This window comes from Anser brachyrhynchus, assembly GCF_964034855.1.
Source record: "Anser brachyrhynchus genome assembly, chromosome: Z".
Classification (NCBI taxonomy): domain Eukaryota; kingdom Metazoa; phylum Chordata; class Aves; order Anseriformes; family Anatidae; genus Anser; species Anser brachyrhynchus.
The window spans coordinates 37,692,824-37,717,152 of NC_137697.1; the positions used below are offsets into that span (position 1 = coordinate 37,692,824).

The window sequence follows — 24,329 nt, forward strand, 5'->3', positions numbered from 1 at the left end:
GTATTTAGGTACCAAAAAAAAAAGTTGTAACCTATGTGTAATTCTGACTCCTAGCCCCTATTGTAACTTCTCAGAACTTATTTGCACATTTAGTTCACGCACTAAATCTTTATGTTATTCCAGAATGATTTCCATATGTACAACCTTCTCCTTAGTTGTGGTAATACCATTCTTTATAAATAGCCCAAGAGTGGGTTGGTTAAACCTCAGGTCAGCACAAAGTATTAGCAGCTGACAGGATGGCTCCAAGATGTAGCCACAGGACAGGACAACTGCTGTGACATAAGCTCTCCTGTATCTTCCCACAGGTCTTTTCCCTCCTGTTGAAAAAGAGCAGACAACATAGTCCAGAGTGACTTGGTAAAGACTTCAGCATCTGACTGTGCATGTCCAGCAGGGCTTGTAATTTTGGGATTTGTTCCAAGAAGTCCAAATGCAGTGAAGTGCAATGCACACATGATAAAACAGCAGTGAAATTGCTCTGCAGCTTCTCTTACTGATAGCTGGTATGCCCTGCAGGAGAAAATCATACAACTCTTTAGGTAAACTGGGAAAAAAATAAAAAATAAAAATAAATAAATTAAAAAAAAAAAAAAGATTCTGAGATTTTAGTTCAAACTTCATTTCAGTGGTAATTCACTATCTGGAAACACATCGTCTCACTGCTACTTCCTGTATCTGTAGGAAGCATCACTGCATTTGCTCAAGTGGAACTATGATTTTTTTTTCCATCTCCTCTATCAATATACATTTTCTTTTCTTCCCACTTACTTGTACTTGCTGAATTTGCAGAAGTATAGTTAGTCTGTCTCTCCTTGCAGCAAGGGTACTTGAGCTACTCAGCTACTCCCTTGCTCACATTTGCCCTTTCTTTAATGCTAGCATCAAGATGTCAGTCACCACCTCACTTTGCTATCTCATTCATGTCCATTTCATTCATAAGGAGCATCACTCAATAACAACAAATAGAAACTATATTTCATAGGTCTAATTATAGCTATTGTAGACTATTGAACCATCAAAAAAAAGTATACAGAGAATGCAGATGAATAAAGGTACTGGCACAGCCTTATTGTATGATTTGTGGTGTGAAACATTTTCTCCCCTTTCTCACATACACTAAAGGCCCTTGCTCAGAGACAGTTTTATTGTAACATATGCTTTGTTCCTCCGCTGATTAGTTTTCAAAAACAATTTCAAACAGGAATCAGGATAAAAATTTTTTGTTTGTTCATTTGTTTTGGTTTCCTTCTTTCCCAGTGGGAATTGTAGGCACATTTAGTATACGAAGGGGAAAAAAGCTCTAGAGGGGAATCACACCTCCACACATCCAGACCTGCCCATCTGATTTTGGCTCCAGCACCTTCTTCATTACAATGGGAGGGCAGTGTGGAGGACTCTGTTTCCAGATATGTTTTACTTAATATTGTGAGGGGGGGTAAGGTCTATATGAGGCATGTTCTCTACATGGATGAGGAGTAAGAATGCTTAAATAAGGAAAATAAATACGACAAATATCTCTGCTATTATATATGTTCTTGCATTTTCATTAAATACTTTTCATAGAGTGAAAATGCAAACTTAAGTGTTTTTTTTGTGTTTTTTGTTTGTTTTTTTGTTTGTTTGTTTTTGTTTTACCCTCTTTTGGTACTTCAGTAAATAAAGTGTTGAGGTTATTCCTCCTTGTACAGAATAGCTGAGTCTGAACTGGTGTGAAGAACTAGTGTCTCATTTCAGAACTGACCCACTGAGTTTGTAGACAAGGCTCTGGTGGGTAAGGTTTATGATCAAATAAAAGAGCTTCTTGAGCAGTAGGTTATAACTGCTTACCTAAAGACAGATAGAGAAGTGCAAGTGTATAAGAGAGAAAATCTTGAATAATGCAGTGTTGCTTTTACCTAGGACTTTGTTTTTGTAAATTGCTGACTCTCTTTGGTGCCTGGACATTTTGTCTCCATTAAACAAATGCAAATAAGGAAGTAAACATAAGTAGCCCTGACAACACCTGATAGAGAGAAAGGAAGAGAAGAGAGCAAACAAGTCCAATCGCTTGATAAAGAAGGAGCAAACCAGAAAAATATTTTTACTTGATTAAAAAAAAAAGAAGAAAAAAAAAAGAAAAAAGAAAAATTCTGATTATTTAAATGTCTTTCTTGAGTTCAGTATTCAATATGAATGTTTCAATTACTGTGAGTCTCCAATGTGTTTCTCTGTGTTTTGTTTTTAGTTTTTCTTTTTTTAAATAAGCTCTGTCCAAGAAGTTCAACAAAGTTCAACATTCCTTTGCAGAAACTAGAAGTGCCCCTATTCAGTGCCTTTGCTTTGTGCTTGAAAAGTAGCTCCTGGTGGGAAACACAAGCATGTAGTCATCAGTCACTGTTTGCATGTAGTGACTGCAGTCATCAGCAGGCAGATCCATCTCAGGGAGATATCACTGCCAGCTTTTCCAAGATACTCAGGAATCAGAAACTGGAGGCCTGGGGGGAATCCAAAATACAAGTCAGTCCTTTGGTGGTGCAGGTCGCAAAGCTGAGATTCTCCTCACTACATGAACCAGAAAGGTGAAGGTAGCTTCTGCTTCTGCTTCTTACCAGCTTCTGCTGGGAGCTTCTTCAAATAGACACAGATCACAGTTTAAAAATAAATACTTGTATTAAAGAAACTATCTTTTTTCCTGTTCTTCAGGACACAAGGACACGTATTTCACTGCATGCCTGTGAATGTGCTGAATTTGACACTCAAGACCCTGCTCAGACAGCCAGAATCATTGCTTTATGCTGTTCACAATTCACAGGCAGCAAACCATGTGGCCCCACACCACTGCATTGTGTAATCCAGGTCTGGGATATTTTTGCTTCTCAAGGTAGCCAGCAGAAAGGCAGTTGCGGAGAGAAGCATTTCATATGAGCACCTTCTTTACTACCTGCCAGGTCCTCTACTGCCTATGGCTGCTGCCCTCCCACCACCACCATGCTGAGCTCTCCTCTAGCCTTCTGCATGTTCCAGAAACCTTTTCCTGTCTGGGTTACCCTTCTCTTCCTGCCCTCCTGCATTTATGAGTTTGTATGTAACAGGTTGTTACTATTTGTGTAGGTAAAAAATAGTGCAGAACCAGTTCCCCTCCACTCACATTCTCTGGTTATTCTAATAGCAATGCAATAATCCATTGCAACTATAGCTAAACCTAGAAAAGACTGTTTTTACCTGTTATTGTGATGCTCTTTGAGGAGAAAACTGCTACCAGACAGAAACTAGTTCTGAACTTGTCTGGATGGTACAGAATTAGTCTGCTACCTGATGAATTATTATTGCAATGCTGCAAATGAAAGATGATGCTTTCTTACACACCTTTGTTTGCAATGTTACCTGCTATCTATCAGCTGTTTTATTTAGCTCAGGAAATAGTTCTAGTAAAACTAACCAAGCTCCTTTCACTTTGCAGTTTTGCTGAACTGTATTTCTATCTGGAGTACTGGGACAAGCAGGTCATTATGAGGTGGGGAAAATACAGTGAGTAACAAATCTGTGGTAGCTACTGGCAACACTGTTGAATTCAGACTCTTTGGCTCAGTTTCTCCAGCTATATAAATCCCCCAGGGAAAGTCTGGTTTGCAAATTTTTCTGCCCTTCCCTAATGAGCTTTTTCTTAGTTTCAGATTTCTCCCATCTCAATAGCGACTATGTAGTTTTGCAGTTATTCTGCGTGTTGCCTTCCCTTTTACTTTCTTATCCTTCCTGTTTAATGGTCTTTCGTGGGTTTTTCAGTTCTTCAACTCTGGGGAAAAGAAGGTGGGGGGAACAGGACCCAAACGCCCTGGCAGTACTCAGCCTCAATGTTTTATAAACATCAGGTGTAATGTTACTAAAAGACCTTTCCGTAGGTTTGTAGCTGTTCTAAGAGAAAGGTATACTTAACGTAGCGGTGTAGCAAACGCAACAGCACACCTTAAGCCAGGACATTACAAACAAGGCTGTACAAAGGGCTTACAACACCAGACCAACTGGAAAGTCTGTACCCTAGCCTCAGCGTCATACCTTCAGTCCATTCTCCTCTTCTCCTTGAGGTAACACTCTTAGTAATTTGAGAGGGAGAGTTCAGGCAGAAAATAAAATTAAGTAACTGAAGAAGGCATTAAAAATGCTTATCATTTTTCTTATCAATATGCTTGTGTATGTGCTTGGTGGAGCTTGTAGGCAGCAGTGCTCCCTCCCATCACAACCGTGTGCTCCGGTCTGGAGCAGCTGCTCACCCACCTCGCTGTGACCTGTGATCAAAGGTGAGCCAGGTAACACTGCCCTGCTCTTGCGCCACCTCAACTGTGGTACAGGTAAACAGATGTGCAGTAGCTCAAGTTGCTTTCTCATCTGAATACTGATTTTAGTGTCTTTTAAAGAAGAACTGCTTAGCTGAAACGGCGCACTCAGAGTTCGTTAGCTGAAAGGTGAATCATTGATGTGTTTTCCTTCTAGTTCTGCTAAAACCCTCTAACAGTTTACTCATTATTATTTTTATTATTAATCCTCCACTTCATAGATGAGGATGTGGCATTTATTATTGTTGATACTAGCTGAATTAACATGCCTAAAAGTGTTTTGCAAGTATTTTTACTCCTGGTGAGTGGTAATACCCTAAGAAGTAGTGAAAGTTAGCATGTAGATACTCATCTTGACAAAAACTTTCCAGAGTGAGTCAATGCAAATGTGTACAGCTAAGAGCAACCAGTTAGGCTTTCCTATTTCCTAAAATGTTAATGCTTATGCTGGTGAGCAGCAGCTGTCTGTTTGAATGCTAAGATGGGGCTTTGCTTCATGTATTACATTGATTACATTTTCGGTTCCGCTTCTTGTTTGCGACTTTGGCCAAATAATGAATGAAGCTTAATCTGTTACCACAACAGTCATGAATTTAATTTCATTAGAACTGAAATGGTTGGCTTAAACCTTTGGAAGGTTCCTGAATATCAGTGAATGCATGTGAAAATTTAAATGTAGATAGGGATTTTGGTGTATAAGTTTTGGAAAGTTATAGCTGTGTTTTTGTTCTTTGGTGTAAATTGGGGCTTGGCTTAGGAAGTGTCAGAACAAATCAATGCAGGTTGGTAATTTTGTAAAGTCACAAGAGATTTATTTATTTGTTTATATGCTAACCAGTGCAAAAAGTTTCATGCAGATTATATGAGTGAAGGTGCCATGTACTGGCAAAGCATTACCATCCTCATGCTATGATGCAGCATAAATTAGTTTTAAAAAATCAGCAGTATTGTAAAAGGCACACGCTCTGGCTCCTGGCTTGCCTGTGTCAGGAGAGTGACAGCACTGCATCCTGCTCATTAGCACAGAGGCAACCTCAGCTGGCTTGCTTACCTGCGGACCTCCCTCCAGAAGGCCTTGGTGTGCAATTGTTTCCACACACGTGAAACAGTTTTCTCTTCAGAGATTTGTAGTCTTCTGTTTGCTGTTCTGTTAACCAACCTGGAAAAGTATGTTTTCAAATTGACAGATACAATTTCTTTTGAACTCCTCTTTCATTGTCCTCACACACCATCAGTATATAGTATTAATCCCAAACTAACTGAAGCTTTTGCTTCAGAATAGGCATAGTGACTGCCTAATAGGAGGGTTCAGTTCTAGTAAAAGTGCCTAATATTAACTTGGCTGAATATCAGCTTCAGCCACTGCAGCCTCAACCTGAGAATAAAAACCTCATTCACTCAGATGGTCTTATTTATTAGCCTCTTAAAAGTTTCCACAAGTATGCAATCAGGACTTTTCAACAGAACCGCTATTTTTCTTCAGTTTTACTCCTACTCATATTTATTTAGAGAGGAGGAAAGTCCGTGTCATTACAGTCAGGTCCCTGTAACTGTTTTGTTTGGAATGACCATTTGCAGATAAAAGTGAATAGAGGTGACTTTAGGACCAAAACGCAGTGAGATGGGATGCCCTTTACACTCAACAAATTCCCTTCAGATGGATACAGACATGACAGGGTTGGGCTAGAGTTTCAGATGTGGTACTTGTGGTCAGGGTACTTACGAATATTGGCATATTTGGAAGGAAAATGCATTCCTCCAAAGCCGATCGATTCTATGAAAGCAGACAAGAAACACTGGTGAGAGCTCCCTGCTCCATGTGATGTGTGTTTCCTGAGGGCTATCTGCTCTGGTAGAGCCATCTCGCTGTGGAGCATGGTGTGCTTCCATGATACCATCGTTTTTCATCCTGTGGGGGTCAGGCACAGAGAACTTGTATTTTACTAAAGACAAGCAGAAAGTAAAGTTGACTACATGTTTTTTCCACCATTCAAGCAGTGGTTCATATTGGTTTCACTCACCCACTTCCTTGAAGCACTCACAATTGCAGCATGTGGTGAGAGTTTGACATGCAGCACCCAGAATTAGCTTAGCACAATGCCATGCTGGAAACAAGCACAGCCTGATGACTCTGACAGGATGCCAAAATGACTAAAAAAGATACAGTTGGTACCTGAGCTTATTTTGACTAATCCGTTACAGGGGAAATAGTCTGTAATAAAGATGTATTTTCCCTTAGGGAAGTTACAGTTCATTGAGAATAGACCTGAGAAAATAATGGGCAGCCTAGGGCTTAGACCTGAGAGTAAGATAAGGTATCCAGGAAAGTGTCTGCACAGATACAAGTTCACTTATCAAGAAATCAAGGAAAATAAGCTTCAAAAAGAGACTCTGCAGTCTCAGCAAGTAACTCACAGAACTGGGATTGTTCATGGTATATCTCCATCCTTGAAGAGCACAGTGCTTGCCTCTTGTTTACTGTAACTGTGGCAGAAGTAGTTCCTACTTGTTATATTAAAAAAAAAAAAAAAAAAAAAAGCTTGTTCTTTGCATATTTGAAATCAGTATTGCAATATGTTTTGTTGTTTGCAATTAATTTTAAAGCCTGTTTGAGGCTGACTGGGTTATACTGCATTAAGCTGATTTGGGGCAGACTCCATATACCATTTGATTTCACGTTCAGGTTCAGTTGTACTCCTCCCTGGGCACTTGTGCTGCTGCTCCTACCCTGACCTTTAGAGAAGCACCCATGCTTTTCCTGCTGTTTCTGGCAGGCTGTGCCTTTCCAGGCAGATGGAGAGGGTTGGGTAACTGGGGATCATCTTGTTTTGTGGCTGTCTGCCACATCACACAATGCTACTGTAGGATAACCTTTCGTGCACATCTGCATTTTCTTTCCTTTAGTATACAGAAAAAAAGTCATCTTGTAATCAGGACAATAAAGTAAATTATAGTGGCTTGTAATTCAACAGCTGGAAAAACCCAGGTACCCTGTTACTGTCCTGCAGCCAGCAGCATTCAAGAAACATTAACTGAATTGTCTAAAAAAGGAGTGAAATCTATTAAAAATGGCTAGTACTGAGATTGAGCTTATCATTAAAGCAAATTATTTTTCCATAGTAATATACATCATTTTAGGCTTAAAAAAAAAAAAAAAATCACTGTAGAAAGACAGGAATTGCTTCAAAAGAAATCAGATCAATAAGGTGTCTAAGAACACATACATATTTTTTTAGCATTCTCCTATTGCTCTTAAGAAATATAAATGTAAATGTTGGTTAATAAATGTAAAAAGCTACTACATCCATTCAAAGACAGGGAGGTTAAAGTGAAACTACTGACCTTTCCGGTGTTGGTAGAGCATCTGTGGAACTGGAATTTCCTGATATCTGGGCTTGCATCAAACTGAAACTTACCAAACAGATGTTTTTTTGTTGGTGGTGTTGTTTTGTTTGTTTCATTTCCAAAATGTTATCTCACATGACTACTGTAAACTTTAAATATATATATATATATTTTAATGTAAATCAATTCTTGGCTTTCCTTTCTGATCTCTGCACTCCTGTGAGCCTGAAACAAACATGTGTTACACTGTGTGCACCAAATTAGTAGCCAGATGACCAGCCAAAAAAAACAGTTGTATCTCAGCTTTCGTTAATGAGGTTAAAGGCAGGAATTTGTTTGGACAGATTCTTTTCTGCATATATGTAAATCAGTAGTATACCACAGGGCTTGTGCAGGGGTTGTTTCCATTTAAAATGAGACCACCAATAGGAAAAAAAAAAAAAAAGTGTTCAAAAAACTTAGCATGGGATTGATTTCAAGAAAGGGAGCTCTTGGATAAGTCTTGGAAGATGCTAAATGAAAGTTAAATACCTCAAGGAAAACTGACATAAATGAGGAATAAGCTTTTTTTTTTTTTTTAATATATATATATATATATATATACAGAGATCTTTTTGACCATTCTTTTATCAAGACAGGGTTTTTTTTACTGCATAGAAATTTCTACTGATGACAGAATCCCAGGTGCAAAGTCATGGAATAATTAAGTAAGTTAGAAGTACGAAAAATTTATTGCTAGTTTGGTTTTAGCTAACAAAGTTACACATCATGAATGCCCTTGATTTGTTGATTTTTAATTTAATTAGTTCCATAATACTCATCATTATTTTCTGCCATCATGTTCAGTTCTGCCCCCTGGTTTTTTAATATGAATAATTCTCTGTTTATGGACTGAGCAAACCCCATAGAATGCAAAGGGTTCTCTCACCTTCTGTTCTGCTAGCCAGCTGGGGCCAGTGGAGGTACTGATCTCTGCAGGACACCTCTGCAGGTATCTTTCTTTACCCAGGATTTATAAATAAGATTGGGATTACCTGATGTACCCGCAGAGGAGAAGAGGGCAATCCTTACTCTGTGCAGTCTGCTTCTGTGAGTACAAGATCCAGTGGTAAGCCTAGAAGGTCTTTGAACAAGTCATCAGTCATCATAACAAATTACAAGTGAATAATGTATATGACTTGAATTATAGGCACCAAACTTCCCAAAGGTGTTGCAACTGCTGGTCTGACTTCCCATCATTTATTACCAGATGGAAGGAGAGAGGCAGCCAGCAAAAAACAAATGTACAGCTCAGTGAAAAAATGAAATTAATCCATGTAGTGTTCTCTGAGGCTGCCAGCCTGTCCTTGCAAAGACAAGCAGGAAGTTGAAGCAAAGCTGAAGCCCTGCCGAAGCAAGTGAGGTTAAAACTGGCACTACAGTAGCATCTAGGAGGCCAGGTTGGCGTAAAGCCAGTGCAATGCACTATAGCCAGTCGCTGTGACTTTTGGAAACAAAAATGACATGTCAGGTGGACTCAGCAGTCCTAATGAGGTGGCAGATGAGATGGTGTCTGAGAGCAGTTTGTTCCAGAGAGCTTGTTCCTGCATTCAGCACAAGGCTAATAAATAGAGAACAGAGAATTGTGAAAGGAAAATGTGTTTGACTGAAGTCAATTGCACTTGATTCGAAGTAAACTAGGGACAAAGGACTTGGCATGCTGGCATTTTTAGGACAGTGTTTCTCTAGAGGACCATCAGTCTAACCCTGACTTAGATGCACAGATGATGTGCCCAAGTAAAGCAGGGTGCAGGCGCTTTGTTTTTGGATGAGCCCCAAACTCCAGCCTGTTTCTTTCCACAACCTATCTCAGAAGGAAAACCCACCACTCAGTTGCTGAGTAAACCTACCCAAGGCTGAGCTGCTTGATGCATATCTGCTACCTGAGTCCAACCAAGAGTCAGATACAGGGGAGACAAGTAAATCCCTAGGGATGGAGCTGATGGAGGTTTTCTTTTATATTGATGCAGCTGGTTCCTCTTGATATGCAAACTTCAATGTCTGCTCTGTGAACAGGATATTCACCTACAAATGTCCTTATTAGGCTTTGAGCATTCAGCTTTTTACGTGACCATCACTGGCATTTGAAAAACCATGTCCTGTACAATGTAATGGAACCTCTGTTATCACCAAAGCAATGTGGTTGGTTTTTTTGTGTTGTTTTGTTTCTTTCTTTTTTTTTTTTTAATGTTGTGTTTTTACACAGGTATGCAGCTGACTAAACACATATATACATTACTTTACTAGCTCTTCCACTTCTCTGCCATGAAAATAGTAGTACTATTTGATTATTTAAATTATGATAATAGTCTATATAAAAAGTTTTCATCTAATAGTACATGATTTTTAAAATTAGCTCCATAAAGAACTACAGTAAATGAAGGCATTTAACAGTATTAATTGTGCTTAGATGAAAGTGAGAATAACGAACTGTTACATTTTCAAATGCTCAACATGTGATGTTATATGATCTTGGGAGGACTGGGACAAAGATAAAACATAGGATTTTAATAAATATTTGGTGGTGGGAGAATAGAGATGAGATAGCTGGGTACTGTTACCTAAAAGGCTTCAGTTTAAAGATTGCCTGATACTGTTAGGCACATGCTATATTTGGCTATGTTAAAAGTCAGTCAGCCTCCAGCCTGCACTCTTAGTCGCCTGACAGTTAAGTGCTTTGCTAAAGAAATATTCTGTGGTTTTAGTGTTTCTTTATATGTAGTAACAGGACTGAAAATAAATATTGTGCTATTTCTGTGGCAATGCTACTGCTAAATGTGACCAGCCTAGATGAAGGAATGCTAGATTTTGATACGTAAAATAAAATATGCCCTTGGTGTATCAGCTTGCCAGCAGTAGCTGGCTGTACCAATCCCTGCTGCTGTCAACCTTTTCCATTGCCATTGAACCCAAACCATTATAAAAGTCACAGCAATTCTCAAGATATCTTAGATTCTCTGATTTTTAAGTCCAGCAAGCCGTGTCTCTTTTTTCAGAGTGGAGGCAGCGTGAGTAGATCATAACCATCACACCAAGGGAGATGCAGCATCATAGTGGAAAAAAAGAGGAGCACCTTGAGCACTCACCCCAGTACCCACCTGCCTTGGCCAAGTCATGGTAAGTGCCAGACATCCCTGTCCACTTGCCCCTCCTCGGGCTGCCATGGGACAAGGTCTCCATGTGTTTCACCAGTTTTCACCACTGGCCCCAGGCGGCCGCCACCAGTCTTGAGAAGGACGAAGTGCTGGGCAGCAGCCCAGACACCCAAAGCTGCCTGAGGCTGACAAACACCTGCAGGTCTGGCTAGAAGGCAAGTGTGGTGTTGCCCATCACCATGACTGTGCCCTGTCCTGCTTGGCTATGGCGGAATGCATTCTCTTGTCTATAAAGGAAGGGCTTCTGACACTCAGACCTCTTGCATTTGTTGATGCTGGTTTTGTGCTCTCATAATTCATCAACAGTGGTCTGACATCTTAAGATCACCTGGTTGCTGAGGATACACAGAGTAATTGTAGAATCATGGAATCACAGAATAGTCTGGGTACAAAGGAACCTTAAATATCACCTGATTCCAATCCCCTGCCATGGGCAGGGACACCTCCCACCAGACCAGGCTGCCCAAAGCCCCATCCAGCCTGGCCTTGAACACCTCCAGGGATGGGGCATCCACAGCTTCTCTAGGCATCTTGTGCCAGTGCCTCACCACCATCTAAGAGAAAAAGTTCTTCCTAATGTCTAATCGAAACCTACCCTATTTTAGTTTAAATCCCTTGTCCTATCACTACACCCCCTGACAAAGAGTCCCTCCCCAGCTTTCCTGTAGGCCTTCTTTAGGTACTGGAAGGCCGCTATAAGGTCTCCCTGGAGCCTTCTCTTCTCCAGGCTGAACAAACCCAAGTCTTCCAGTCTCTTCATATGAGAGCTGTTCCAGCACTCTGATCATTTTTGCGGCCCTAAGATGACTTGCTTGCAGTATAAGCCGATAATGTAATTTGTTCTCTGTTTAGTGTGTATGAAGTGTTTGAAACATTTTCTAATAATACTTGTAGTGACAGTACTACTCATGACAAAATGTCTGGATTACAGTATCTCATAAGTCACTATACTAAGCAGGGTGTGGATTCCCAGAGAAAGGAAAAGAATCCTCACTGTCTGGTAGTAATAAACCTAAAAACTCAATTTGTATTAAATTTGTATTACATTCAGGCCTAAAGGCTAGCTTACACAAACTAGATGAAAATATGTTATATGGTGGTTACTAGATGGCTTCCTGCTACGATTTAGGCAAGGCTGTGATGTATTGCAAGGAAACACTAGGATATGATTGCATGTGGGGGAAAGAGTTCTGTCTCATTTTTTAAGGTGATGAATGATATGTGCTGCTTTAACTTCCTTTCTTTCAACTTTCAGAAGGAAATGAGCATCCTGTTCAGCACTCTTCTATTCATGGCATTATCTCAGACTTCTTTGTTTAGGCAAATTCAGTGTGGACGGCCTTGATTCAGAGTAACATTTACATTTTGCCTATGTAAGTCAACACTTAGACGGAAAAACAAAAAAAAAAAGATAAAGGTTTTAGTATGTTGAACTAAATTTCTACAAGAAATGATTTTCCTAAACAGTTGCTCTTTTTTTTTTTTTTTTTTAAGTAAGGTAAAAACTTAACTTTCCAGGGAGAAAAAGCCCTAGGATTCCCTGTAAGAGAGATTTAATTACATTTACTGTCAAATCTGGTGCTGCCTGACATCATATACACCAAATGCAAATGCACTATCTTGCAGGCTGAAGGAGATCATGTCTGTTATTCTTGAGTGCAAAGGTTTTAGCTTTATTTCATTCTCATTTTATTATTGGTTGCAGTTCTTAGCTCCTCAGAGTAATACTCATTTGGGTTTATGCTTTGCACAAGGAGGTGCTGGTCCATTGAGATTGCAGTGGGAAGACACTGTAAGGTATCATGCAGAGTGCTGTTAATTAGAGCTAACACTAAGAGAGTAGCACAGGTAATCTTGCATCCCATTAGATGCTGGGAACCCCATCTATCCATCGTTTCTACTGTCAAAACAGAGAGGCCTTCTGCTGAGAACTTCTTGCTGTCCTATTAAGGACAAGGCTCTGTCACCAGCATCCAGTGAGAGCAGGCTGCAGGCTTCTCGTGGTACAGTGAGCTGGTGAAATTAGTGCTGTGGCTATGGCATGCATGCAGCACAGCACAGCTGGGAATCCGCTGTGGACATGCAGAACAGCACTGCATAGCACAGGCCTGTGCATACTCAGGTTAACAGCATCACTGACTCCTTGGTGCAGGATGGTCTTCTGGTCAGGACCAATACAGCTCCTGCTGTCAGAAATAACGTGGCCAGCAGGACTAGGAAAGTGATTGTCCCTCTGTACTCAGCTCTGGTGAGGCTGCACCTCAAATACTGTGTTCAGTTTTGGGCCCCTTGCTACAAGAAGGACGTCGAGGTGCTCGAGAGAGTCCAGAGAAGGGCAACGAGGCTGGTGAGGGGTCTGGAGAACAAGTCTTAGGAGAAGCAGCTGAGGAAGCTGAAGTTGTTTAGCCTGGGGAAAAAAATGCTCAAGGGAGACCTTATCATGTTCTACAATTACCTTACAGGAAGCTATAGCAAGGTGGGGATTGGTCTCTTCTCCCATGCAACAAATGATGAGGGGAAATGGCCTCAAGTTGCACCAGGGGATGATTAGGTTGGGTATTAGGAAGAATTTCTTCACTGAAAGGGCTGTGAGGCATTGGAACAGGCAGCCCAGGGAAGTGGTTGAGTCACCATCCCTGGAGGTCTTCAAAACACGTGTAGATGTGGTGCTTAGTGACGTGGTTCAGTGGTGGGCTTGGCAGTGCCGGGTTAAAGGCTGGACCAGATGATCTTAGAGGTCTTTTCCAACCTAAATGATTCTATGATTCTATGCTGCAAGACCTCAAGAATCTCAGCTTGTGTTTTGGTTTTCATGGTCTTTCTCCAGTTCCTTCCAATACAATTTAATTACAATTTAAATATTTTGTTATCAGTTAACCCCTGGTGTGTGGTAATGTGGGATCTGCTTATACCCTAAACCTCACAGACTGAAATTGCTCATCTTACTCTGGCTATCACGGCATAGCTGGGAAAGCTCTGGGTCATCATAATCCCATCTGTCAATGTTGTCAAAGTTCATTTTTTTTCTCTGCCTTACCTTCTATGTGCCTCACCACCTGGCAATTTATATTTTCCAGTAACTTAGCTTATGCTTTCAGAGTGCTAATTAATGGCTTTCAGCTCTGGGAAAGACATTATATTATTTTTAACTCCAGCAAACTATTTTTTGAATGATTGTATGATTTTATGTTTCTAGTTCCAAACTATTTAATTCCACATTATTTTCTCTTTCTATGTTGTCAGTGTAACAAAATATACTCTTTATCTCACTTGCCTTTCATGCTTTGCCCTATGATTTTTGTGATGTTGATTCTTTGGAAAAGGTGGTCAGTCTTCCCATTTGTTTATACAATACCTGCCACAGTAGGATATTTGGATAAAGTTACAATGAAGTCAATAAACCAGTGATATTTTGCTGCCTTTCATTTCCTGTAGACAAGTTAATCTTTAACTCTAACAGCAGATGTGCTGTGTTTTTTTTTTTCCCAGTGCATGTCTACTGAATGAACTATTGCACCTGGACTCCAGAAAAAGAGAACAGATCCATGACATTTTCTTCTCTGTTCCACTGCATTCCCCAGGTTTACATGGGCTTCCCTTGCCACTTGACTTTTTGCATGAGCCCTCTTTTACTGTGCTGTAGAGCAGTGAAAGTGCATCATTCTGCCCAGCAGCTGCAGTCCTTATGGCAGGAGTAATGGGGGATAATAATAAAGGATCAAATGGGTGCTGAGCAGCTCTGAAGCCAGGATCTGCAGTTGAACTGCAGGACTGGAGTTGATTCAGTGAAAAAATGTGCCAAAGACCTATTGAAAAATACTTAAGTATTACTTGACAGTGTTTTATCCAACAATCTAATCCTTTTCAGCGGATTGCCATTCAGCACTCAGACTGATGTTTTTTGAATAAACCTGCCGTTTTATTTAATAAAGACAGAGACTCTTCCATCTAACAGACAAGAAGTTTAAAAGGCAGAATAGTGTTGTGGTTTTCTTTTTTTCCCCCCTCCAGCTGAAGTTCATTTGTGTAAGAATTTTGAAGTTGATAACTTTTCTTTCTGAAACTGCAGAGTCCAGGGTACTGTAGCTTTTAATGTTTTGTTGTGTTTTGCTTTGTTGTGTTTTCCTGACTTCTTCTGCCTGGCATTTTTCAGATGTCAGTTTTTGAGACTTGCCATCAGTCTGAGCCACCCCCAGCCTGGTAGCTTGCATTTCATACTGGTCTGTACCACAGCTTAGAGAGAGACACAACAAACCTGACATCAGACAAATATCAGAGCAATACTTCCTCCTTTGCTGTTACAAAGTGTGGACAGCATGCAATATCTGCACAGAGCTCAGCAGACACCAGTGCAGACGTCCACGTTGGACTGCATTTGCAGACAACACTTACAGTGTTTTTCCAGAGGGGCTATGAAAGTATGTGTCTGAGACCTACAAGTCTTTGGCTTTTGGTGCTGAAACTGATCCCCTGCTTGGAGCTGATGTGCCAGTCTCCATAGAAAGCATGAACAGAAGGCACAGGGAGTGATCAGCTGCACAGGGCTGGCCAAGGCATGAGTATGGAGAAGGGCTTGTCTTTAACCCGCTCATCTCTACAGAGCTGGTGACTCCTTCGGAGAAGGGAACAAACTCCTGTGCAAACAGACATGTATTCCCCATTCATTTAAAAACAGGGGGCATGTGGGTTCTTTTAAAAACAGGGGGCACGTGGCTCTTCTAAGATGGAGAGGAAGGAAGGGAAGGGGAGCTTTCTGTGTGTGCCTACAGCAGATTGTGTAGACTTAAAAATGAACAAGGCACTGAGCTGCACAGCATGGGCCAGGCCAGGTGGAAGGAAACACGTAGATTTACATCTTCAGGTAAAGCGTAAGCGATCAAAGATGAGAGCTTGATGGAGAGGATGCCTCTTACTTTATATCCCCATGGCAGGGATATCATTGTGGGCAGAACTATCCACGTTCCCACGTTAGATGCTTTTTTGTGCTTTTGCCAGCCTTGGCTGGCAACATGAAATACAAAATGTATTATGTAGTCTACTGCCGCTTAAGTGGTACTACGTATGGGAAAGAAAATTGGAACTGGTGCTGTTACTTGAAAAAAAATCATTCCATGGCTACTTTTTTTTGCTGATATTTTTTCTTCCATTACTCTTGCCAACAAGTGACACAGAGCATTCTGCAGAATGTGAAATCATTTTGGTGGAATTATTTTTCTTTTTTTTTTTTTTTTCCAGCAATTAAAGAGAGTGGCACTCAACAAACTTTAACCAAATACTGCCTTCTGCCAAAAATCATTTATACTACCGTAACCCCGATGCCTACATATAAAGAGTAACACTTCCATTGAAATATTCTGGTGCACCAATTCTAAGAAAAGCCTTCACATGGGATTGTTAGACTATATATTAACTATCAAGTTCCCATCAATGTCTGCATAATGTGGTTTCTCAGTCTAAACTGCCCCAAGTACCTGTTCCTGCCCAAAGAGATGAACACCAGCTACCCACTCACATGCACATGCATACACCTAACCTTTTTTACAATAGGATTTTAAAGGATCGTGCAAGCTGAGTGATACAGACCTTCTTAGCCAAGAGGCAGCACACACAGAAATAATCACACAAAACAGAGTTGCTTTCCTGCAGTTTGTCAGTATAGCTACCTTTACAACAACTTTTACGTGGACGAAAGCCACATATCTTCTTAGGGTGGTACAAAAGAGAAGATTGACCTGATTCCTCTTTGTGTCTGAAAGACGACCTGAACCAGCGTAGTCTGCCTTCCTCCTGACTGCACTCCGTGATAGAGTGGAAAACATCTCTTACCATCCCAGTGTTGTATCACACAAATTAATTAGTTTGTGGCTTCATTTGAAAACGTAAACAGAGGCCAGTGTTGGTCACAACAGTACTAGATCATTTCCCAGCATTTTTATTATTCTTATTCTTATTCTTATTCTTATTCTTATTCTTATTCTTATTCTTATTCTTATTCTTATTCTTATTCTTATTCTTATTCTTATTCTTATTCTTATTCTTATTCTTATTCTTATTCTTATTCTTATTCTTATTCTTATTCTTATTCTTATTCTTATTCTTATTCTTATTCTTATTCTTATTCTTATTCTTATTCTTATTCTTATTTATTAATACTATTTTCAGCTTCAGCTGCACTAGTTGATCCTCTGAAATACAACTGCCAGTAATGGGCAGGTATCTTTACATTATGTGTAGTAAGCAGCCTGCCCACCTCAGCCTGTAATCCTGCTATTAATGTAAGCTAACTTTTAACCAGCTTTAATTGCAGGCAGATGTGGCTGACTCTTGTGAAGAGAATAGTAATTTAGAAATAATGCAAGAGATGAAAAAAGGGAACTATTTGTTGGGGCTTTATGGGAACTGGTATTTGTGGGGGTGGTGAAGGGGAGGTGTATAAAAGGGAAATGAGTTACAGCAAGCATCAGGTATTATATTATTTTAAATATTTAGTTCATAAGAACTGGGTTATCTGGAAATATTTTGCTCCACTTCTTTTTCCTCTGCAGTGGTTTTGTAAGTGTACATCTTCTGGAGGAATAAATAAAAGCAGCCTTATGGGCTGGTGGGGACTGCAGGAGGACCCCAATCCAACCCCCTGACCAAGGCAGGCCCCATGGTGGGGTCAGATGTATTTGGTCAGGGCTTTAGGTGGTTTGGGCTCAAAGTCCCTCCAAGGACAGAGATGGCACAGCCTCTCTGGGCAGCCTGTTCCACTACTTGGTTATTCTGCCAGGGAAGCTTTGCCCCTTCTCTCCATCTGGAAACTCCCCTATTTCTGTTTGTGGCCACCATTGGCAAAGGGCCTGGCCCCTGGTACCCCCTCAGAGGCACAGGAGATACCTCCAAACTGCCCTTCTCCAGCCTGGCTCCTGACGACTCTCCTCATAGGGTCTATTGAAGCCTTATTTATGTACATCCAGGCCAATAACATCTACTTCCCATCCTCATCCACAAATACTGTCATTTTATCACAGAAGATTATCAGACATAACTTAGCCTAGGTAAATCCTTACTGACTCTTTCCAGTCACTGTCTTCTCCCTTGTGTGCTTGCTCATGTACAAGAGTTCATGCTCCATCCATGATTTTCCCAGGGACCAAATATGACAACAACCAGCCTGCAGTTCCCCAGGTTGCTCCTTTGCCCTTTTCTGAAGATGGTTTCTCCAGTCATTGGGGGGCTTCTCTCATCTCCACGACCTCCTAGAGCTGATGGAGACAGGCCTTGTGAGGATGTCAGCCAGCTCCCTCAGCACCCGTGGGTGCAGCCCAACAGGTCCCACAGGTGTGGGTAAGCCAGGAGCCCACATGAAAAGCACCAAAAGTACCTCAGCTTCTGCCATTAAATCATCCCCTCCACCATCCAGCAGCTGGTTCAACTCTGCTGTCTGAAAGTAACTTGTGACTAGTGCTGAACCACTAACTGTAGTGTCTTAGGCAGAGCTATGTGAAATATTTTGATATGTTGAGTGTCATTCTGTTCTGCCATAACTGTCATTTTCCACCGTTTGCTGCTTTTAACATGTTTTTAATTTTTTTGAGAGACTGTTCCAGCCTGTGTCATTCATCTTCAGTATGATGAAAGGTCCCCTTGTGAAGGATTTTCCCTCTCATTTAAAAAAAAAATTCCACATGTGGCTATTTTTAATGCTAGAAAAAAAGCTTAGTTGGTGGAAGTTTGTCATAGCTTCATGCAAATTAACTGAAGTATATGGATTACACAGCTGAGCTGCCAGTCTAGCAGATATAATATTTTCTGAGTGCTCTTCAGGTTATCAGTAAAAATTTGTGCTTCAAAACTCAAGAAAGGTGGAAGCCTGCTGTACTGACTGCAGGTTTTATACGGTCATGGCTAAAAGCAACATGACTTCAAAAACAAAATCTAGTGGTATACAGTTCAATACTCTTTTAGTTAGACTTGAAAAATATTGAGTTTGTGTGGGCTTTGAGGTTTTGGGGATTGCATCCCCATGAAGATAGACCAGAGACATTTAGAACCCGCTGTTCTTTCCCACAGTGTTTATTTTGAAAATTCTAATGCCAATTGAACCTGACAGATGCAACTGAGAGTTTCATTTAAAATAAAACCACAGATCATTTTAACTATTCTCTGCCAAATAAATGGCAGCCATGAAAAAGCTATTATTTTTAAGACAGTTTCAGATTCTGAATTTACCCCCCAAAAAAAAAATCTAAGAAATAGCTCGCAAACAAATAGCTACTGAAGTCATAACTGAAATACATGATCTAATCCATTCTCTAGGTCCTACGTTCTCTTCACCAGCTGGGCTTCAATACCACTTCTACAGAGAAACTGAAGCCTAGAGATAGGCAGAAATATGGAAGAAATGATTCTGCTCATCCTTTCCCTAAATGAATGAGTATGCCTGTCAGTTGTACAACAGTGCAGAAGTGACTGTGCTCAATTTAAAATATTTCTGTTTGTTTGCTTCTTATGTAAGCTCCTATAGAACCTAAGAAATATGTTCTGAGCATTACGTTAAAATAATGAAAACTATTTCTAAATTATGAAATTTAATCTACATTCATGGCTTAGATTGCTATTTTATCAGGAATGTCAGGTCATTACTTTTACACTTAATCTATCAAAATTGTAATATGTAGTAGTTCTTATTTTCAATTGTAATTAATAAAGGAAAAAAGTATGTTTTTAAAAATTTTGCTGATCAGGAAGTGCCTAGAAAGATTTCAGCTGCTGAGAGAAACCTTTCATTTTCCCTGTGTATATGAATGTTATAATCACTGTGTCATTTTAAAAGTTTTTTTCAGATTCAGTGTAGACTGCAGGATAAATTTGGACAGATAATCAACTTATGGATTCTCCTGCCTGTATGTGGTTAAAGGGTACCTTGCATTCTATCTTCAGTCCAGGTGGGAAGCTGGGGCTAAAATAAGGCTGCCTTCAGGACTAAAGTGACTAAGTGGTGTTCCCCAGACTAACTGAAGTTAGTTTACTGTAACTTCACTTCTCCTTGTACCTTGGCCACCTGAAGTAAAGTTTAAGCAGGTCTGCTGTTTTTACTATCAGATTTGCCTGTTCTTCCCAGCAGGACATGTCAGAAGGACAAAAGGAGTCAGGAGACTGTGAGCCAAGGAGGCAGGAATGGGACTAGTCTTGTTTGCTAAGAGAAAGACCACAAGACTGGAAGTGATGGAGGCAGACCTTTTTTTCTGTGCACTCAGATGCAGTGGTTAAGCAGGCAGGGGAGATTTAAAAAGCAGAAAATGCAAAATGCTTAATTAGTTCTTGAATCCTCCTGGGAGGACAAAACAAAGTTTCTGTCCAGCCCTTCCTTGTTTTGGTCATCTGAAGAGAAGAGCTTCTGAAGGTCAGTGGCTAGAGGGAGCAGGCATGGGAGTGAGGGCACTATCTCTGTTACTAAATGCCTTGTTTTCTTATCTTCCTGGCAGGGCAGAAGTTCAAATTAAATTTGGGGTGGGAGGTGGGGGGAAGTGGGCAGGAGGCCTGGTGCTTGTGTTTTGTCTCCTGGAAGATGTCTTTAAAGAAGATGTACATGAGTTGTGCAGTCCGGATTTTATTTACTTATTTATTTATTTATTCTGAACTCTAAATTTTATCGCTGTCTAGTTCCTCTGAAGAAGTTGTAAATCTCGCAGGCAACAGCTGCTAATTGTTATGGGGCCATGTGCACAAATGAGAGGTTAAGTGATTTTGGTCTGAGCACCCCAAAGTAAGTTCATCTGAGGCTTGCTATGATGCAAGGCTTACAAGTGTGTGATACCTGCCTTAGACTTGAAAATGCATAAAGGATGGCTGGGATTTAACTCCAAGTTAAGGAGGACAGCATTTCAGCTCCTGCTTGTGGGGGTGGTATTACAACATCAACCTGATAATCTAGTTTTAAGAGCTAATTAAAGTTGAGCTTCCTGGCACTGGTAGCATGCCTAATTATAATCAGCCTGTTATTAAACAAGATTAAGAGTGTTACCTACAGAGAGGTGGTGGGAAGTCTTCCAGTATTAGTCTTCCATACTAAACTAATTACACATCAACACTGGGAAATCTCTTTCCAGCACCACAAATGCAATTCACACAAGTGGTGCCAAAATGCACTAAGGACTCACTTATAACCATTGAAGACACCAAGCTGAGTGGTGCGGTTGATATGATAGAAGGAAGTGATGCCATCCAAAGGGACCTGGACAGGCTGGAGAAGTGGGCCCACATGAACCTAATGAGGTTCAACAAGTCCAAGTGCAGGGTGCTGCACCTGGGCTGGGGCAATCCCAGACATGAGCACAGACTGAGAGAAGAACTCACTGAGAGCAGCCCTGCAGAGAAGGACTTGGGGATTCTGGTGGACAGAAAGCTCGACACGAGCCAGCAGTGTGTGCTTGCAGCCCAGCAGGCCAACTGCGTCCTGGGCTGCATCAACAGAGGGGTGGGCAGCAGGGGAGGGAGGTGATTGTGCCCCTCTGCTCTGCCCTTGTAAGGCCCCACCCGGAGTGCTGCGTCCAGGGCTGGGGCCCCAGCACCAGAAAGATGTGGGGCTGTTAGAGTGGGCCCAGAGGAGGGCCATGAAGATGATCAAGGGGCTGGAGCACCTCTCCTATGAAGAAAGGCTGAGAGAGCTGGGGATGTTCAGCCTGGAGAAGAGAAGGCTCCAGGGAGACCTTATTGCAGACTTTCAGTACTTAAAGGGGGCTTACAAAAAGAATGGAGAAGGACTCTTTATTTGAGTAGATAATGATAGGACACGAGGGAATGGTTTTAAACTAAAAGGGGAGATTTAGATTAAAGGTTAGAATGAAATTTTTCACTCAGAGGGTGGTGACACCCTGGCACAGGTTGTCCAGAGAAGCTGTGGATGCCCCATCCCTGGAGGTGTTCAAGACTAGGTTAGATGAGGCCCTGAGCAACCTGATCTAGTGGGTGGCGTCCCTGCCCATAGCAGGGGGGTTGGAACTAGATCATCCTTGAGGTCCCTTCCAACCCAGGCCATTCTGTGGTTCATGATTCTATGACTGATGCTAAACCACAATCTTCACTTTCCCTTCCTCTCATAGACCAGTTAGTAAGAGAGACTTGGAAGCCATATGGTAACTTCAGCTCCTGACCCTGATGTGTAGCAAAGGAAAGCTGATTGAGAAAAAAAAAAAAAAAAGAAAAAAAAAAAAAGAGAGAGAGAGAGACAAGGTTTTGATTCAGAAAAACTAATCTCGGTATTGTAATTTATAATTAAACTTTTCTCTGCTAATCAATTTCTGAAATACTGCAGGTATAAATGAGACAACAAGGCTAAGGTCAGGTATCTGAAAAACAAACAAATAAACAAATAAACAAACAAAACAAAAAAAGGTAAGTAAGATTAATACAATTACATGACACAAAGTAAAATTTTATCACTTGTGTGGGACTATAGTTTGAATATCCTGTAGTGGAGCGTGGCACTTTTTTAACAGATTTTTAACAGATGGCATCTGCTCAGGGCCCTTCCTGACACTGTATTTTTAGCTGATTATTTTTTCAGTATCTTATCCTTACACAACTTGGATTTGGGGGAAAAAATCTATATTTAGATACTTCAGCTTGACTTTTAGGATTTGGTAGTGTTCTTACTTTTTGTTGTCTTGACTTTTTGTATTTGGTTGTATTCTTAATTTTTTGTTGTCAAGCTCTGTTATAGTAATAAAAGATGATCAAACTAAAATGACTACTGGGAGATCCTAGAAGAAACCAGCCAGGTGTAGGACTCCAACATCAAAGCTCAGCTTCAGAGCCACAGAATTTAAAAGAGGGCATTGAGCAACATGTTTCCCTGACCAAAGACACTGTAACTTAAGGCAAGGAAATAATGAACACTATAACACAAATTCACAGGGACTGTTTGAGGTTATTACACAATCCAGAAAAGGGGGGGGGGGGTGTGGGGGCGGTGATGAGGGGGAACAAAAACAAACAAGAAGACAAACAAGAAACCTCTTATTTCTGTGCAGAGTAAGAAACTGTCTCTCTTCAGTTAAAAAAAAAATAATAATAATAATTGAAAAACTCAACACAAACAAGAAAAATTACTTGATAAATCGTGTTAGTATAGATTCTTGGAAAGTGAGTAATGGTGTTTGGAAAAGGTTGAGTGAATGATCTGAGATAAACAACATAACCTAAAGGGTATAGTATTTTTCTGTCTGCCATCTACATCACCTGAAAGGCTCCTTGTCTGTCAAAAGCAGGTTACTATTACATTACTACACTGCAGCCTAAGGCAGTAAAAGGACAATTAAGGAAACATATATTGGAAAGAAGATAATTCGAAAAATATGAAAACTGGTCTACTATGTTACTGAACCATTAAGCTGAGGATGAATGGTATTGCCAACTCATGGAAAGCCATTTTATGTAATACTATTTCCCATATTATAACTGACTAAAGTGGTGCTCACTGTAATATTAGAACTTCTGTGTATTTTACAAGAAATCCACTAATAAAAATGTTAAGACTAAATGAAGCTATAATTAAATACAATCAAATATTGCAACAGAACTTACATTATGTTTGCTATTTTTATGGCTGCCATTCAGAGCTTGCAATAGCACTGAACCTGGAGGAAGGGATTATGTCCTCTCCAGCACAGTACTAGGATGGGGGAGAAGACAGCCTCTTCATTCATTTTTATTTTCTAATGCATAAACATTATAGCCAGGGTGCCTATTGTTAGTTGTCGTGCCACTTAAAAATGCAGCAAGTCACAGCAATCTGTATGGCTAGCTTAATCATAACCGTAGTGTTCAGCTTGAAGGTTTCCTGTTGTTTTTTGTGGTGTTAGCTAGGAAGCAGTCAGACAGCCAAACATCCTTCCTGTCAAATCGAACGTAAAGCAGGATGGAGGTTTTAGATGAAATCTAAAATCCCAGGTTTCTGGGATAAAATCAACCGTTGAGCCCAAAGGCTTTCAGACCAGTGACTGCTAGTGACACAGGATACTTGGTTACCACAATTATTTGCTTGCATCTGTAAACCAAACAAATTGTTATTACTGGGGCCATTCAAAGTGCTTATGTGTAAATATGTTCGGGGAGAGGGTTTGTTCCTTTTTTTAGAGCTGAACAAGAGCAGTGCCTCCAATGCACTAAACTGTTTTGAAAAATTCTACTATGGAAAATTAAAAGACAAGTTACGGGAAGTTGAGAAGGGCATGTATTTCTTCAACAACTTTTTCTCTGGATACCCATTTATTCCCATAACTGGTTAGCTGGACTAAGAAACTAAAACATCCTTGAAACATGGAAAAAAAGGGTCGGGGGGGGGGGGGGGGCAAGGTTATTTAGCAGACAATGGAAACCAATTTCCTTCATAGCTGCCCAAAGGCTGATAATGTCATTTTTCTTGCATTGTAATTGTAATTTTGTAATTTTTGTAATCTTGTAATTTTTCTTGCATTAAGCACTACTATAT

At 40.5% G+C, this 24,329-nt stretch overlaps 1 long non-coding RNA gene across 1 annotated transcript; it reads left to right on the forward strand.

Annotated features, from left to right (window-relative positions):
* Positions 1 to 1,066: 1,066 nt before the first annotated feature.
* LOC308185876 lies at positions 1,067 to 22,765 on the forward strand. Its single transcript, XR_013943798.1, has 3 exons — positions 1,067 to 4,277; positions 10,694 to 10,814; positions 19,154 to 22,765. It is a non-coding gene; the product is annotated as an uncharacterized lncRNA (long non-coding RNA).
* Positions 22,766 to 24,329: the final 1,564 nt, after the last annotated feature.